The sequence below is a fragment of the Bufo gargarizans genome, chromosome 1 (genome assembly GCF_014858855.1).
Source record: "Bufo gargarizans isolate SCDJY-AF-19 chromosome 1, ASM1485885v1, whole genome shotgun sequence".
NCBI lineage: Eukaryota > Metazoa > Chordata > Amphibia > Anura > Bufonidae > Bufo > Bufo gargarizans.
In genome coordinates this window covers 630,290,961-630,307,930 of record NC_058080.1, presented here as the reverse complement: position 1 = coordinate 630,307,930, position 16,970 = coordinate 630,290,961, and the positions used below count along the sequence as shown (strand labels likewise).

Genomic DNA, 16,970 nt, shown 5'->3' with positions numbered 1-16,970 from the left:
CCAAACCCGCCTCTTCCCTTGATCACAGTACCTCCCCTTGCGCCATCCAGTCTGCCCCTCCTCTGCAACGTCACGATCAACATAGAACCCCTCCCACCTGGTCATCGACCTCACAGGGCTCGGCGCATGCGTGGTAAGTATAGTGAGGCCGATGCCCTGTTTCCTGTTCTGTGACTGCGCCAGACTTCGTCAAGGGAAACGATGACCAGACGGGAGAAGGTCTATGCTGATCTTGACGTTGCAGAGGAGGGGGTGGACCGGAAGTACTGACAATCACATATTGTGAATGGTGGATCCCGTCTTATCTATACACTGAGGTGATATCATTACAGGCAGGATTATAATAATGTCTGACTGCAGTAAAGTGATCTGTACAAACCAAGAAGTGGCGCCAATTATTAGGCATAGTGGCCACTAGTGCGAAAATTGCAGGATTTTATCTTTTTTGTTTAAATATATGGAATATGTGGAAAATGAAAAACAACATAAAAAATTCTTAAAAAATATGTTAACCATGAAAAAGTGATTTAAACAGCATTTCCTTTAAGACCAGTGGATGTAAATGCATGCATCTGTTCGGGCTGTACTCATTGCATGGGGCGGACACAAATGAGCTCCTTACTTGGTGCAGGTGATGAATGTGTCGTTGTGTCTGCACTTAGTAAATTACCTTCTTCGGCTTCGCTACGGTCTCTGTTTATATCCTTGAGTTATGTCTGCTGTCGTGTTCCTTCCTATTCATTGTGCAGACGGATATAACCATGATATGCATTATTTAATGACATTTAGATTGACTATTTTAATATGTATGACCCGTATGCAAATGAATAGTGTTTACACAAGCAAAATTGAACCCACTAAAAGGTTAATACTTCAGTGATCCTATCATTCTGGCATCATCCCAGCTCTTAATTGGGTTATGCCTATACGGCTTTATTAACGGCGTGTGGAAACCAGTGACGTGTTCTGGCGCACAATATGCAGCCGACGGGAGGGTTGGTGCATCCTAATGCTAACTAGCTTACCCCGGAGAATAGTTCTCTTTAACCTTTTCTGTTCGGATTGCAGCTCCCCCCCTAATTTACGCCTTTGGCACGCTGATTGAAATGTGATGCTTGAAAGACAAAATGTCCCGAACTTCTAGTTGAAAAACAAACAATCGGCATGTCTGCCGGGAGAAGAGTGATTATTACACTTCCTGCATGCAAGGAACGTTGTAAAAAATAAATAAGAAAGGGATTATATAGTCTCTACGTGAAAGGGCAATCTTATGAATAACTATTATACTAGTAATGGAGGGTCTAATGCCACCTACTGCATCAAAATTGTCTTTGATGCTACTTCTTGGAAACAACCTAGGGCACTGCTTAAAGGGCATCTGTCAGATTTGTACCCATGAAACTGGTTGACCTGTTGTATGTGAAGGCATCTGTGTTTGGTCCCATGTTCATACGTGCCCGCATTGCTGAGAGAGATGAGCCTCTAGGAGCAACGGGGGCGTTGACGTTGCACCAATAGGCTCTGCTCTTTCTGCTACTGCCGCGCCCTCGGCACTTTGATTGTCGGTGCCAGGCAGTGATGACTTTACTGCCTGGCCTTGTCAATCAAAGTGCAGAGGGACCAACACATATGTCTTCAGCTGCCAAGCGCACATGCAACAGGTCAGCCAGTTTCATAGGCACAAATTTGCTGACCGATGCCCTCTAAAGGGATTTTCTAGGAGTACAGTATTGATGACCAATCCTTAGGAAGAGCTGATTGAAGAGGCCGGTGAGCACTCCATCTTGTTCATAGCATACCAAGCACAGCACAGCACTGGCTAATTTTGGTATTGCAGTTCAGGCCCATTCACATGAATACTGTACTCCTGGAAAGCCCCTCTAAATAACAATGTTCCATATAATGTTATAGAAATCTTTCATTAGTAAAGAACTGAAATCTACTACTGGGCAACTGGGAACAATTGTATTCCCGTGGTTACGATGCCTATTCATTAAAAGTCCAAAACCTATATACTATCCTTTTTCAAATTCATTGGGTTAGAAGTTCTGTGCCTAAGTGGATGATAGATCTCCAAGCTATGTTTTTCTGTTTCAGTGCACCTAATCTCTTGGTTCCCTTCACATAGTCATAGAGTTAGATGCTAAAATTCTGGATGCCTGCAGCCACCACTAGGTGGAGCTTAGAAGCTTGCTGAAGACAGATTTGTTATTGGATTCAGTACACAAATAAAGACCCTTGTGAAATTTGTGTGCAGAGTTCATTTTCAACTATGATTTGGTTGGGATCCTACCCTTGCACCTCCTGGAAGATAGAGTGCCTTTGAATCTCATATATCGGTGTTCAGTAAGATAGCCCTAGTCTCAGATGTAGCCAATCAAATTTTACAGGAGCCTATGGAAGCAGATTCTAGCCTCCGCTGGAAGCTCAGTGCTTATTTACGGGTCTGGATAGATGGTCTCGTAAATTGATCTGAGTGCTACATATATATCAAATTCTAAACAAAAATAAGGATTTTATAACGTTGAATTACTAGTGCAGAAATGCTTTACTTTTTCAACTAGATAAACATAATTATATGGTCTTTTGAATGAAATCTCAGTTTTCACATTTCCAGTTAGGCTTCCTTTATTATCTCGACTGTTTTTCCTATCTCTAGATTAGCTATTTTCCTCTTATACGGGGTGGCCCACGAAAAAGTGAGCAAGGGGTTATGGCCACCACATTCCCCAGACTTGTCCACATGCAATTTTTATCTGTGGGGACATGTAAACCAGAAAATGTCTGCTGACAATCCACATCCCCTGGATGAACTCAAGGGAAGCATTGCAAACACTATCCACAGCATCACAAGCCGTATCGGCCAACATAATCCGACCTGCCCAAAGATGCAGAGACGTGAACGGGGACCGCTTTCAGCATCTTTTATGACTTGTGGGTAATAAAAATAAATAAATTTATTAGCCAAGAGAAGATTGCAGGTCCTTCATTCTTAGCCTTACTGACATACACACAATGACATTACCCCTATTAGCCATTGGAAGCTCCTGGGTCTTTCAGTCTTCTCCTCACTGACATACACATAGTTTTACATCAGGTTTCCATAATAACCCAGCAATTTTTCTTCACTGCTATGGGAGCACTGTGGATGTCACTGTTGTGGGGGTCCTGTGGATGTCACTGTTGTGGGGGTCCTGTGGATGCCACTGTTGTGGGGGTCCTGTGGATGCCACTGTTGTGGGGGTCCTGTGGATGCCACTGTTGTGGGGGTCCTGTGGATGCCACTGTTGTGGGGGTCCTGTGGATGCCACTGTTGTGGGGGTCCTGTGGATGCCACTGTTGTGGGGGCCCTGTGGATGCCACTGTTGTGGGGGCCCTGTGGATGCCACTGTTGTGGGGGCCCTGTGGATGCCACTGTTGTGGGGGCCCTGTGGATGCCACTGTTGTGGGGGCCCTGTGGATGTCTTTGAACCACGCACGCAAACAGCAAATGAAATTGACCTGTGCGAAACCGAGTAATTCTTCTAGTTCATTAAATGTCAATTGACAATGGCATTAACAATAGACTTGCAGAACAGTGACGTGCAGAGCATGAGTGAAAAGGAAAGAAGTAGTAGGAGATGATGGCAACAAAGTAAGGCATCTTCCACTGGTGTACTGGTGCATTTCTCTAAAAAATCTCCTGCATTATTTATCTGAATATGAGAGGACGTACATATAAATGCATGATGTGGTCACAGCTCTGCAGTTTTTCATATGTTTATCACTATCAATATATAGTATTACAGTATTTAAAGTGGTGTCCAAGAGTGAGTGTGTGTGTGTGTGTGTGTGTATGTATGTATGTATATATATATATATATATATATATATATATATATATATATGTGAGTTTCTGTCTTCTTTATGCGCGACCAAACGACTGGAGCAATCTTCACCAAATTTGGCACACAGGTACATCAGGTGTCCGGTAGGATTTTAGACTCTCAGCTCTCTAGGATGTACCGTTCCTGAGATATTCCCAAAAAATGACCTGCAATAGTAGCCTGGAAGTCTTTCACTCGTATCTCATAAGGAGTGGGGAGCAGGGTCACTAGTGGGGTGACAGGAGGGGGGAGTAGCAGGGTTACTAGTGGGGTGACAGGAGGAGGGGGGAGCAGGGTCACTAGTGGGGTGACAGGAGGAGGGGGGAGCAGGGTCACTAGTGGGGTGACAGGAGGAGGGGAGAGCAGGGTCACTAGTGGGGTGACAGGAGGAGAGGGAGCAGGGTCACTAGTGGGGTGACAGGAGGAGAGGGAGCAGGGTCACTAGTGGGGTGACAGGAGGAGGGGGGAGTAGCAGGGTTACTAGTGGGGTGACAGGAGGAGGGGGGAGCAGGGTCACTAGTGGGGTGACAGGAGGAGGGGGGAGCAGGGTCACTAGTGGGGTGACAGGAGGAGGGGAGAGCAGGGTCACTAGTGGGGTGACAGGAGGAGAGGGAGCAGGGTCACTAGTGGGGTGACAGGAGGAGAGGGAGCAGGGTCACTAGTGGGGTGACAGGAGAAGAGGGAGCAGGGTCACTAGTGGGGTGACAGGAGGAGGGGGAGTAGCAGGGTCACTAGTGGGGTGACAGGAGGAGGGGGAGTAGCAGTCTCACTAGTGGGGTGACAGGAGGAGGGGGGAGCAGGGTCACTAGTGGGGTGACAGGAGGAGGGGGGAGCAGGGTCACTAGTGGGGTGACAGGAGGAGGGGAGAGCAGGGTCACTAGTGGGGTGACAGGAGGAGAGGGAGCAGGGTCACTAGTGGGGTGACAGGAGGAGGGGGGAGTAGCAGGGTTACTAGTGGGGTGACAGGAGGAGGGGGGAGCAGGGTCACTAGTGGGGTGACAGGAGGAGGGGGGGAGCAGGGTCACTAGTGGGGTGACAGGAGGAGGGGGGAGCAGGGTCACTAGTGGGGTGACAGGAGGAGGGGGGAGCAGGGTCACTAGTGGGGTGACAGGAGGAGGGGGGAGCAGGGTCACTAGTGGGGTGACAGGAGGAGGGGGGAGCAGGGTCACTATTGGGGTGACAGGAGGAGGGGGGAGCAGGGTCACTAGTGGGGTGACAGGAGGAGGGGGGAGCAGGGTCACTAGTGGGGTGACGGAAGGAGGGGGGGAGCAGCAGGGTCACTAGTGGGGTGACAGGAGGAGGAAGGAGTAGCAGGGTTACTAGTGGGGTGACAGAAGGAGGGGGAACAGAGTCACTAGTGGGGTGACAGAAGGAGGGGGAACAGAGTCACTAGTGGGGTGACGGGAGGAGGGGGGAGTAGCAGGGTCACTAGTGGGGTGACAGGAGGAGGGGGGAGTAGCAGGGTTACTAGTGGGGTGACGGAGGGGGAGCAGAGTCACTAGTGGGGTGACAGGAGGAGGGGGGAGTAGCAGGGTCACTAGTGGGGTGACAGGAGGAGGGGGGAGTAGCAGGGTTACTAGTGGGGTGACAGGAGGAGGGGGAGCAGGGTCACTAGTGGGTTGACAGGAGGAGGGGGGAGCAGGGTCACTAGTGGGGTGACAGGAGGAGGGGGGAGTAGCAGGGTTACTAGTGGGGTGACGGAAGGAGGGGGAGCACAGTCACTAGTGGGGTGACAGGAGGAGGGGGGAGTAGCAGGGTCACTAGTGGGGTGACGGAAGGAGGGGGGAGCACAGTCATTAGTGGGGTGACAGGAGGAGGGGGGAGTAGCAGGGTCACTAGTGGGGTGACAGGAGGAGGGGGGAGTAGCAGGGTCACTAGTGGGGTGACAAAAGGAGGGGGGAGTAGCAGGGTCACTAGTGGGGTGACAAAAGGAGGGGGAGCAGAGTCACTAGTGGAGTGACAGGAGGATGGGGGGTCACTAGTGGGGTGACAGGAGGAGGGGGAGCAGGATCACTAGTGGGGTGACAGGAGAAGGGGGGGAGCAGAGAACTGGGAGACTGGACGGAACCATGATTGGGGGAGGGGGGGAGAATCATTTACTTGAAGACTGACAGGCCGGGCTTTTCACTGCCTCAACATGGCCGGGGTGGTCACAGGCCCAGGGGCAGCTCTTCTCTCAGATCAGTCGCACAAGTCCGCGGCTCCTTAGCTCTGCAGCGGCCCTGTCATTTTTCCCGGGGTCCTTGGGCAGCACGCCCTGCTCTTCTTACTAGAGCTGGACCCTCCTCCTAGCTCCTGCTGGCTTCCCCTGCTTGACCCGACCTGTATCGCTCTGGAGCGCCAATACCAACCAATAACAAAGCTCCTTGCTGTAAGGAGCTTTGTTATTGGTTATTTCAGGCACAGGCAGAATCGCTGTGCCATTGCTGATGAATGTGGGGGGAAAGTCTAAGGCGTATTGGTACGCCTTAGACTTTTTCCAGGGAGTAAAATCCCCTGAACAAGTGTTATAGACGCTTGTACAGGTGTTATTGCGACCTCTGGCTGTAGGTTAGCTTTAGGCTAGGGCTACACGACGACGTGTCGCGCAACAATAAGGGCACATAGGGCACAACTACACTGCTACATGTGCGGCGCAACAATTTTTATAATAGTCTATGATGTTGCACTGCGACTTGCAACATGCTGCGACTATGAAAATTGTTGAGACAAAATATCGTGCGACACATGTCGTCGTGTAGTCCTAGCATTAACCACTTAAGGACCACAGGTTTTTACCTCCCTAGTGACCAGGCCCTTTTTTTTTACAAATCGGCACTTCACAACTTTAACGGTTTATTGCTCGGTCATGCAACCAGGCACTCAAATGAATTTTACCTCCTTTTCTTCTCACAAATACAGCTTTCTTTTGGTGGTATTTGATTGCTGCTGAGATTTTTAGTTTTTCTGATATTAATCAAAATAGACTGCAATTTTCTCAAAAAAGTGTATTTTTAACTTTTTCTGGTAAAATTGTTCAAATATTATTACATTTCTATACAAGTTTGTGTCAGAATTTATTGTGCTACATGTCTTTGATAAAAAAAAAAATCCAATAAGTGTATATTTATTGGTTTGCGCAAAAGTTATAGCGTTTTCAAACTATGGTACAAAAATGTGAATTTTCGCATTTTGAAGCAGCTCTGACTTTCTGAGCACCTGTCATGTTTCTTGAGGTGCTAGAATGCCAGGATAGTATAAATACCCCCCAAATGACCCCATTTTAGAAAGAAGACACCCCAAAGTATTCGCGGAGGGGCATGGTGAGTTTATGTATGATTAAAAAAAAAAGTTCACAAGTTAGCGGAAAATGACACTTTCTGAGAAAAAAATAAAATAATAAAGTTTCCATTTCTGCTAACTTGTGGCAAAAAAAAATAATAATCTCCCACGGACTCACTATGCCCCTCAGTGAATACCTTGGGGTGTCTACTTTCTGAAATGTGGTCATTTGTGGGGTGTGTTTACTGTTCTGGCATTTTGGGCGGGGCTAAATTGTGAGCAACCCTGTAACGCCTAAAGGTACTCGTTGGACTTACGGCCTCTTTACACACCTAGGCTGCAAAAAAGTCTCACACGTGGTATCGCCGTACTCAGAAGAAGTAGGGCAATGTGTTTTGGGGGTGTATTTTTACATATACCCATGATGGGTGAGAGAAATATCTGACAACTTTGTATAATTTTTTTTTTAAAGTTGTCATTTACAGAGATATTTCTCACACACAGTATGGGTATATGTAAAAATACACCCCAAAACACATTGCCCTACTTCTTCTGAGTACGGCGATACCACATGTGTGACACTTTTCTGCAGCCTATGTGCACAAAGGGACCCAAATTCCAATGAGTACCTTTAGGATTTCACAGGGCATTTTTACACATTTGGATTCCAAACTACTTCTCACGCTTTAGGGCCCCTAAAATGCCAGGGCAGTATAAATACCCCACAAGTGACCCCATTTTGGAAAGAAGACACCCCAAGGTATTCCGTGAGGGGCATGGCGAGTTCATAGAAAATTTATAAAAAAAAAAAATTGGGCACAAGGGAATTTTTTTTTTTTCTCAGTCTCCCTTTCCGCTTACTTGTGACAAAAAGTTCAATCTTTCATGGACTCAATATGCCCCTCAGCGAATACCTTGGGGTGTCTTCTTTCCAAAATAGGGTCATTTGTGGGGTGTTTGTACTGCTCTGGCATTTGAGGGTCTCCACAATAATTACATGTATGGCCAGCATTAGGAGTTTCTGCTATTCTCCTTATATTGAGCATACGGGCCCTAAGACCCCTGTGTGCCTGTCCTGTGTCACGCGATCCCTACACTAATAGTGTACCTGTGTGTGGTACTTGCGGAAACACTCCCCTATGCATAGGGCAGGCTGGTCAGGACAAAAACCGGTGGTGTCACGCCTTATTCCAGGCCTGCTTCAGGCACGACATCTTTTTCTTGGGGAACGGTGACTTGGGGTACCAGGATAGACACTCGGGAAGTGTCTGTCATGTAGCCGGCTAACTACATCAGGGACTTGGGGCACGGACCCTCCTGGGCACAGGAGTTCCGAAATGATCTCTTCCTGGAATTTTAGGAAGGATCCCGTTCTCCCAGCCTTACTGTAGAGAAAAAAACTATTATAGACAGCCAATTGAATTAAATAAACAAACCCCTTCTTATACCAGCTTCTGGTGCGATGGGACACTAAATAGGGAGCCAACATCTGGTCATTGAAGTCCACCCCTCCCATCTGAAGGTTATAGTCGTGGACCGAGAGGGGTTTCTCAATGACTCCAGTTGCCCTTTCAATTTGTACTGTCGTGTCTGTGTGAATGGTGAACAGAAGGTAAACGTCCCTCTTGTCCCTCCACTTCACCGTGAGCAGTTCTTGGTCACACAAGGCAGCCCTCAGTGCAAGTCGGGTATTAACGAGCCGTTGGGGGAAGGCCCGGCGAGTAGGTCGCACGGTGCCACAGCATTGAATTCCAACTATATGTAACTCCCGAAAGAGGGCCACCCTTGTGTAAAAATTGTCCACTTATAAGTGGTACCCCTTGTGGAGTAAGGGTGACACCAAGTCCCGGACAATCTTGCCACTGCTCCCCAGGTAGATCAGGGCATCCGACCGGCTCTAGTTTTGAGTCTTTTCCCTCATAGACCCTAAAACGATATGTATAGCCTGTGGCCCTTTCACAGAGCTTATACAGTTTGACCCCATACCGGGCGCGCTTGCTGGGGATGTACTGTTTGATGCCAAGGCGCCCGGTAAAATGTACAAGGGACTCGTCTATGCAAATGTTCTGATTGGGGGGATACACATCTGCAAACCTGGATGACAAATGGTCTATGAGGTGCCGAATTTTGTGGAGCCGGTCATAAGCAGGGTGGCCTCTTGGATGACAGGTTTTATTGTCAGTGAAATGCATAAAGCGCATGATGACCTCAAAACGTGCCCTGGACATAGCAGCAGAGAACATGGGCATGTAATGTATTGGGTCTTTAGACCAATAGGACCGCAATACATTTTTTTTAGATAGACCCATGCTGAGGGTAAGGCCCAAAAATATTTAAAATTCGGAAACTGTGACTGGTTTCCACCGGAAAGGCCGGGCATAGAATCTTTCCGGATTGGCGGTTATATACTGTGTGACGTAGCGGTTGGTTTCTGCCACAACTAAGTCATAGAGATCCGCTGTGAAGAACAGCTAAAAAAACTGAAGGGCTATTCCTAAATGAGCTGTCTCCACGCGAACTCCAGACTGGGCGGTGAAAGGGGGCAATATGGGTGCTGCGGAAGCAGGGGATTGCCAATTGGGTTTGCCAGCACCTCTGGGAGACTAAGGGCTCTACGAGCCTGTGAACGTTGCTGCGACGGGGGAGTTACTGCACGTGCCACCGTACCAGCTTGAACTGCCCTTCTGGTGCTCGCCACTTCACCAGGGAATACGGCAGTGCTGGTAGAAGGTCTAGGATGTGCTGCGCTGCTGGTGTAAGCCGCACCATAAAAAAGATCAGCGCTAGCACCACTCTGCTGCAAATGAGGCTCATCACGCGGGGTATGCAGAACACTGACATGGGATCGGGTATGCCTGACCATAGCAGGGACCTCAACCTCGTCATCTTCACTAGCGGTTAGAGTGCCACTGCTGTTTGCAGGTTCATATTCTGAACCACTGGATTCAGCGGGTGAGGCGTCCCCATCGCTTTTATCCATCAGGGCCAGAATCCTGTAGACTTCTTCAGCGGAATACCCCTTTTTTTTGACATTTTGGGCTAACTAAATTTAGGGGTTATTCCTCTGAGACTACCCCGGAAAACGATCACACCTGCCTAGTAAAAAGGAGTGCTTACGAAGTAAAGCTGCGATCGCTAATAAAGATCCAAAAGGGATCTTTATAGCGGCGCAGCGATTTTACGGTGTTTTTGCAGTGATCAAAAATAAATAAATTCTGTCACTGCAGTGGGGCGGACTGAACGCAAGTGTGCGCACTGCGTTTTTTGTAGAGCCTACGGTGACCCTAATGTACTGATATAGATCTGATTGAGATCAGTCTTGATCACTTACAGATACTATATAGTACTAGTGCTGATTAGTGACAGCGATGACACTAATCAGTGACTGCGGTGGGCTGGGCGCTAACTACCTAACAAGTAGCTAAGTAACTGGCGGTGATAATGGACCCTTACAGGGGTGTGATCAGGGAGTATATATGGGGTGATCAGGGGTTAATAAGTGACAGGGGGGTGTAATGTGTGTGTGTGTGGTGTTTGGTGCTACTTACAGAGCTGCCTGTGGCAGGTAGCAGGTATATCAGATGCTCCTGTGAGCGCGCGTTCACAGGAAATCTCAGGTCTCACGAGATGATGCCAATAGGCGTCACTGAGACCTGAGAGCGCTGCCGTCCAGACGCCTATCGGCGTTACCATGACGGTTAAAGGGGCAGGGCCTGGTCATGATTTCCATCATCCTCTTACAAACTTGACGCACTTGTTGATGCTGGGCATAAGAAGTCTTTCTGATCTGATTGCTGCACTTCTGAATTGTAGTCTTTATATGTCCATGTTCTCCAAACATGGTCTGCCATTTTTTTTACCATTGAGAATGTTTTTTCACGGGTCAGATCAATGCCATGGATGTTGGTGAGACGGTTCTTGCCCTGTACATTTTCTGTAATCAGCTTGAATTTACAGAAGGCCACTTTATCGAGCTGTGGTTCAGCCAAGCTCATCTCAAACATGCAGCCCTTCAGTCCGTCAGATGCAAATTTGGTTTGGTTCATTGTTACGAGCATCTTCCCAAGATGGTGGATATTCAACATTGTCGATGCCTTGATATCATCCTTCTTGGTGAAAAGGCCCGCAATCCTCTTCTTGGCACTGGTTTTGTTGCTTTTGGTCAGCATCTTGTCGAGCTGGGAGAGAGAGCAATTATTTTTTTCATTGACCAGCGCAAGGAACTATTAAGAGTGCAAAGAAATATTAAGGCATTCTAATATGAAGTTTTTATATCTCATGTAACCTTGCCAAAAAAAGCTAATTCCTGACAACCACCTTAAAAGGGTTCTACAGAAATTAAAGAAAATGAAAATACTTAAATATTATTTTAAAAATATATTTACAAATACCTTTCATTAGTTTTAATGACTCATTTTGTCTAGGGAGCAATCATCAGGGGAAACAAAATGTCCGCCGTCCTATTAGTTCACACAAAACCTGTCCTAATCATAAAGGAGGACAAGTTACTTCACAACACTGAGGTAAAGAGCTGCCTCATCTCTGCTTGTCAGGAATTATGGTCCTAAATACAGGTGAATCTCTGTGGGAATGGAGATTATGAGGAGACATGAGAGGAGGGTGAAGTGTGGCTAATGAGCAGCAGAACCTGTATACAGTCTCCATTACCACAGCCCCACATTACCACAGTCTGTCCTGTCTGTCCTCTCTGTACTTCATGTCTCTTCATGAACTCCATTCCTACAGAGATTTAGCTGTATTCAGGATCATAATCCCTGACAGGTAAAGTAGAGAGGAGGATGAGGCCGCTCTTTACCTCAGTGTTGTGAAGTAACTTGTCCTGTGTGATTAGGACAGGTTTTGTGTGAACTAATGGGATGGCGGCCATTTTGTTTCCCCTGGTGATTGCTCCCCAGACAAAGCGAGCCATTATAAATAATGAAAGGTATTTTGAGAATATATTTATTATAAAGTAATATTTAAGTATTTTTATTTTCTTAATTCCTTGAGAACCCTTTTAAAACATTTCCAGTAGTCTGAAGAAAAGTGACTTCCAGCCTTAAAAATGTGATTGCTAAGGATGGGTTTTTATTCTTATGAAGGGGTTTTTCTAGATCTTCTGATGACCTAAGCTGCCGGGGCTGGAAACCATACAGTGGAAGGATGAATCTTATGATTTCAAAACCTATCTGCATATAGAGGGGAAAAAAAAAGTTCAAAGACAAGCCAGATCCATGCTTCAGACTTATTCCGTCAGGGTAATCTTCAGATAAAGGAGGATTAAGCTAGATCAGTTCAGCATTAATGCCAGGATTGCTGATGTACTTCCCACAGTTTCCATATTCTTTAGAAGTGCAGCAGCAATATTGATGACCTTGGCACAGAAGAGTTGTTTCATGTAAAACATAGGCTTGGCTTTTTATAGCTAAAGGATGACATTCTGTGCACAGGTCTGCTCTGGATGGATATATGAGCCTTCCCTTGTAATGCCAGCTCACAATTCTGTAAGACAGATCAAAACCTTCTACTGTATTGCTTGTAAAGGATTATAATCCATAAGATTTTTTCATTTCTCAGAATGTGGGCATCCATTGTGACAGGTTGTCCATCTGCCAATAAAAATTAAGATTGGGACCTGTTAGGGTGCCCTCAGACGTGGCGTAATTTTCCACCACAAAATCCGCAGGTGTAGATTTCTACAAAGTTGCAGATTGGTCTGGAATTTTTTGCATATTTTTCAGCAGCGTTTTCCACTGCAGAAATCGTTTCCCATTGAAATAAATAGGCAGGAGCCATCCCACTGAGGCGAATGAGAAAGCGAAGTTGTGATTGCACCTGCTCACTGCTGCAGTGTTGACGGCGAGCAGGTGAACAGTAAAGAGAAGGCAGTGCTCGTAAAAAAAAGGCGGACGACCTCTTTAACCACCTAACCATTTTGCCCGGGCAGAAGGAGGGTCTGCTTTAGGTGCTCATAAAAAATAGAGGGAAAAAAAATAAGTTATGGAAAGGAGGAAATGTTACTAGTCCTTAAGACTAAAATTCTTATTTTCAGGAGGGGTTGTCCAATTTTTATGTGACCGTTAGGAGGTTGATATAATTTGTAGCCCCATCTGGGGTTCTTCTTTTATCTTGTGTGGCAGAGATGATACTGTATGTCAGCCTGGGAGAGAATATGAGCATGTCTCTTAGCATGGGAATAATACCTATGCCCATCTTATACTGCCTAAGGCTCCGTGCACACGGGTGCAGGTTTACAAACAGAAAATCGGCACCAATTTCTGTGTCCCACACCACATCTACGCCTAACACCATGTGTATTACTTTCTGGTGTGGATTTGAGGCAGTTTTCAATGGAAAGAACCGCACAAAGAATTGATCTGCTACAGATTTCAAAATCCGCCCAGCAGGTCAATTTCCACACTAAATAAAAAAGCAAAGTGTACATGAGATTTCTGAATATAAATACAATATGAACACTATACTGGCACTGTATTATGCTGCAGTTTTTTTTGGGTACCCTTAGGCTCCATGCACACAACTATGTCCATTTTGCAGTCTGCCTCCGTAAAATTGTTTTCAATGGGTCCATGGTGCGCATTTTGCATATCATCCGAGTGCTTTCCACATTTGTATGTCCATTCTGTAAAAAGATAGAACATGTCCAATACTTGTCCACAAAATGCAAACCGCTGACCCATTGTGTCAGTAAAAATGTGGATGCAACACGGACTGCATCTGTATTTTACAGAGCTGCAATTTGCAGACCGCACTTACTAATGTACTGTGATTGTCCATATTGCTTCCTTTGCTGGCTTGATTCATTTTTCTATCACATTATACGTTGCATGTATCCAGGGGTTACGACCACCCTGCAATCCAGCAGCAGTGGTCGTGCTTGCACACTATAGGAAAAAGCATCGGCATCTCTGGTGGCTGGATGGTGGGAGCGCACGTAGGCTGGTTCTTTTTCTTATAGTGTCCACCGCTGATGGATTGCAAGGTGGTCATAACTAGGGATGGGCAAATCGACTTCGGATGAAACATCCGAAGTCGATTTGCATAAAACAGAACCCGAGTTCGGGAAATGTTTTTTTACAGTAGAAATCAATTTATGAAGTTATTACTCGAAGTCTCGCGAGACTTTGCGAAGTAATAACTTCGGCTCATAGGAACCAATACATTCTAATACTGTATGGATCTCTCGCTCTGTACAGTATTGAAACAAAGTTTTATGCGAATCGACTTCGGATGTTTCATCCGAAGTCGATTCGCTTATCCATAGTCATAACCATGGAAACGAGCAGTGTATAATACAATGGAAAAATGAATCCAGCCAGCAAAGGAGGCAATATGGGTTATAACAATACATTAGTAAGTGCCTTGTGTTACCTTCCTATACATAATAAATGCTGTTTGCTGAAGCAAGACAACCTATTCAAGCAGCATTTTTCCCTCTGGACAGTTTTGATACATAAGGCTCCTTAGAGCTACACATCATGATCGTCATAGAGAGGACCTCTTTGCCCTCACTGTCCCTGCCTGGCTCTGATATGTATGAACAGTGCAATACCGGAAGGGAAACTGAAGACAGAAGGAGTCGACAGTAGGAAATGTGGTACTGAATAAAAATACTAATGTGCTAAAATTCCTTATTTTTGAAAGTCTGGATTATGCTTATGATCGCTCTAATGATTTCCATTAGTGCTGGTCACAGCGGTAGAAGATCATGGCTCTCAGAAACATAGAGTAGAATAATAAAATAACCACAGGGAGCTTAGTATTTCCAGGTATTTTTTATTGTGTGAGACGTGTTCTTTAAAGGGAACCTGTCATCAACTTTATGCTGACCTCACTGAGGGTAGTATAACATAGTGACAGAAATGCTGATTTCAGCGGTGTGTCACTCATGAGCTAAAAGTAAGTGGTTGCTGAGAACCAGCATCATGAGCATTGCAGCCCAGGCCTGGAAAAGAGTCAAATCTACTTGAGAAGAGTCCTGGTTATTCCTAATCTCCTGCTCTCCCCGCCCATCTGCTGATGATTGGCAGTTCTCTCCTAGAGAGAAAGGGAGAAAACTAGGTATTAGACTGTCGGTCATCAGCAGGTGGGTGAGAGTGCAGGAGAAGATGAATAGCCATGACTCTTCTCAGGTGGCCGGGACTCTTTTCCAGGACAACCACTTACTTTTAACTTATAAATGACAGACCGCTGAAATCAACTCGCCTGTCTCTACGTTATGCTGCTGTTAGTATGGGCAGCATAAAGTTGATGACAGGTTCCCTTTAAATACATTTTCACTGCAAACCCAATAATCCCTAATATATTTAGATTGCCATAAATCACTTTCTCCTTCCCGTGACGGCTTCTTCAGATCCTATGATGAGCCGTGGTACCAATGTGTTAAGGGCTCTGGCAGTTCCCGTTTAGGCGTGTTTAGTAACACTGTCTAGCACATGAGGGCTTGTTTCATTGACGGCGGTAGAATCCCACTTGTAAATCTCTCTCCGTAACTCATTTGCTTTCGTTTTCAGATGTTTTTTAATGCATCTGTTTAGGTTATTCCTAAATTAGAGCAGACAAGGGAAATTTGCCAAGTGATTCAACAGATAATGCAAAAGCTGTGACTTTGCAGGTAAATGCAGAATGAAGTTTGGAGCTTTGCCATGGTCTCTGTGTAGTAATAGCATGTTAGCCGATATCTGATCCAATTACGGCTTTGATTAAAAGAGGGCGGGGGTTCTAAGTAGAAGCCAGAAAATTGTTTCAGGCAGATAAATGAATTAGAGATGTATATCAGAGGAGAATTTATTTGTGCTTGCCGGCATCCTGTGCCAATAGACTCCACTGCTCCTGTGTCTGTTCTACAAATGCAACTTGTGTTGCTGTACTTTTCATTGGACACAATTTTTAGGGGTTATCCACGTTATTTAAAAAAAAATATATTTCTTGAAGTTGCTTGGGACGTGATAAAATAACAAAAGCAGTTATCCTCACCTTCCATATTGCCACTCCATGACCTCCTTGGGCTGCAACCAGTAGCCTCTAACAGTGGAGGCAGTTATCGGGAAGGAATGCTCGTTCCTGATGGTTGCCCTGTCTAAAGGTGCTACAAGCAAACACGCACTAGTCAGTTGATGGCCTCATTGATGCTATTCCCAAAATCATTGTTACTAGATCATTCTGTGTGAACAGCGATCTGCTGCACAAAAACAATACATATGGGAATGAGTGATTGCTAGTCCCCATACAGAGATGATTGCTGCATGTAAATGTTGTTTTCACCTCTTCTGAAAATCAGGCAGTTATTGAGAATGAGCCTGTTCAGGCCCATGTAAAGCTACCTTTAGGAGTCAACTCTTCCTACTCTCTCGCAGCTCCCCTATACACATGGGAGAGCAAAAAGATTAGGTGAAAGTATTCGCTTCACCGAATCCTTCTCTCCCTCAACATCATCTGATTGGGGAGAGTCAGGCGCTCTTCATACACATTAGACTGTTAGCCGAACCTGATAATTATCACTTTTGGAAAACATAGTGGTAGAGCACATATAACTAGAAACTGTTAAAAATAATTTTTGACATGGGCTTATTTTCACTGGCTATATTTGTTTTTTTTTTTGTTTTTTTTTTAGTAAACTGTACTCACTAGTGAACAGTAAAAAATAAAATAAAATTCTTAGTGCTTTGAAATCCTCATTTGGAGTACCTTTTATTGAGTCTTTCCCTTAAAAGTTTAGCAATTTGTGCTGTAGACCTCATTATCTTCCCAATTCGCTAACACATGGCTGTTCTCTTTATCTGCCGTGTCACGTATACACTGAAGTTGTTGCTAGATGTTGGTTAC

At 45.6% G+C, this 16,970-nt stretch overlaps 1 protein-coding gene across 5 annotated transcripts in view; it reads left to right on the top strand.

The window, feature by feature from the left end:
• Positions 1-16,970, top strand: part of PAM (peptidylglycine alpha-amidating monooxygenase) — a 184,601-nt gene that overhangs the window by 67,326 nt on the left and 100,305 nt on the right. The window lies entirely within an intron of this gene.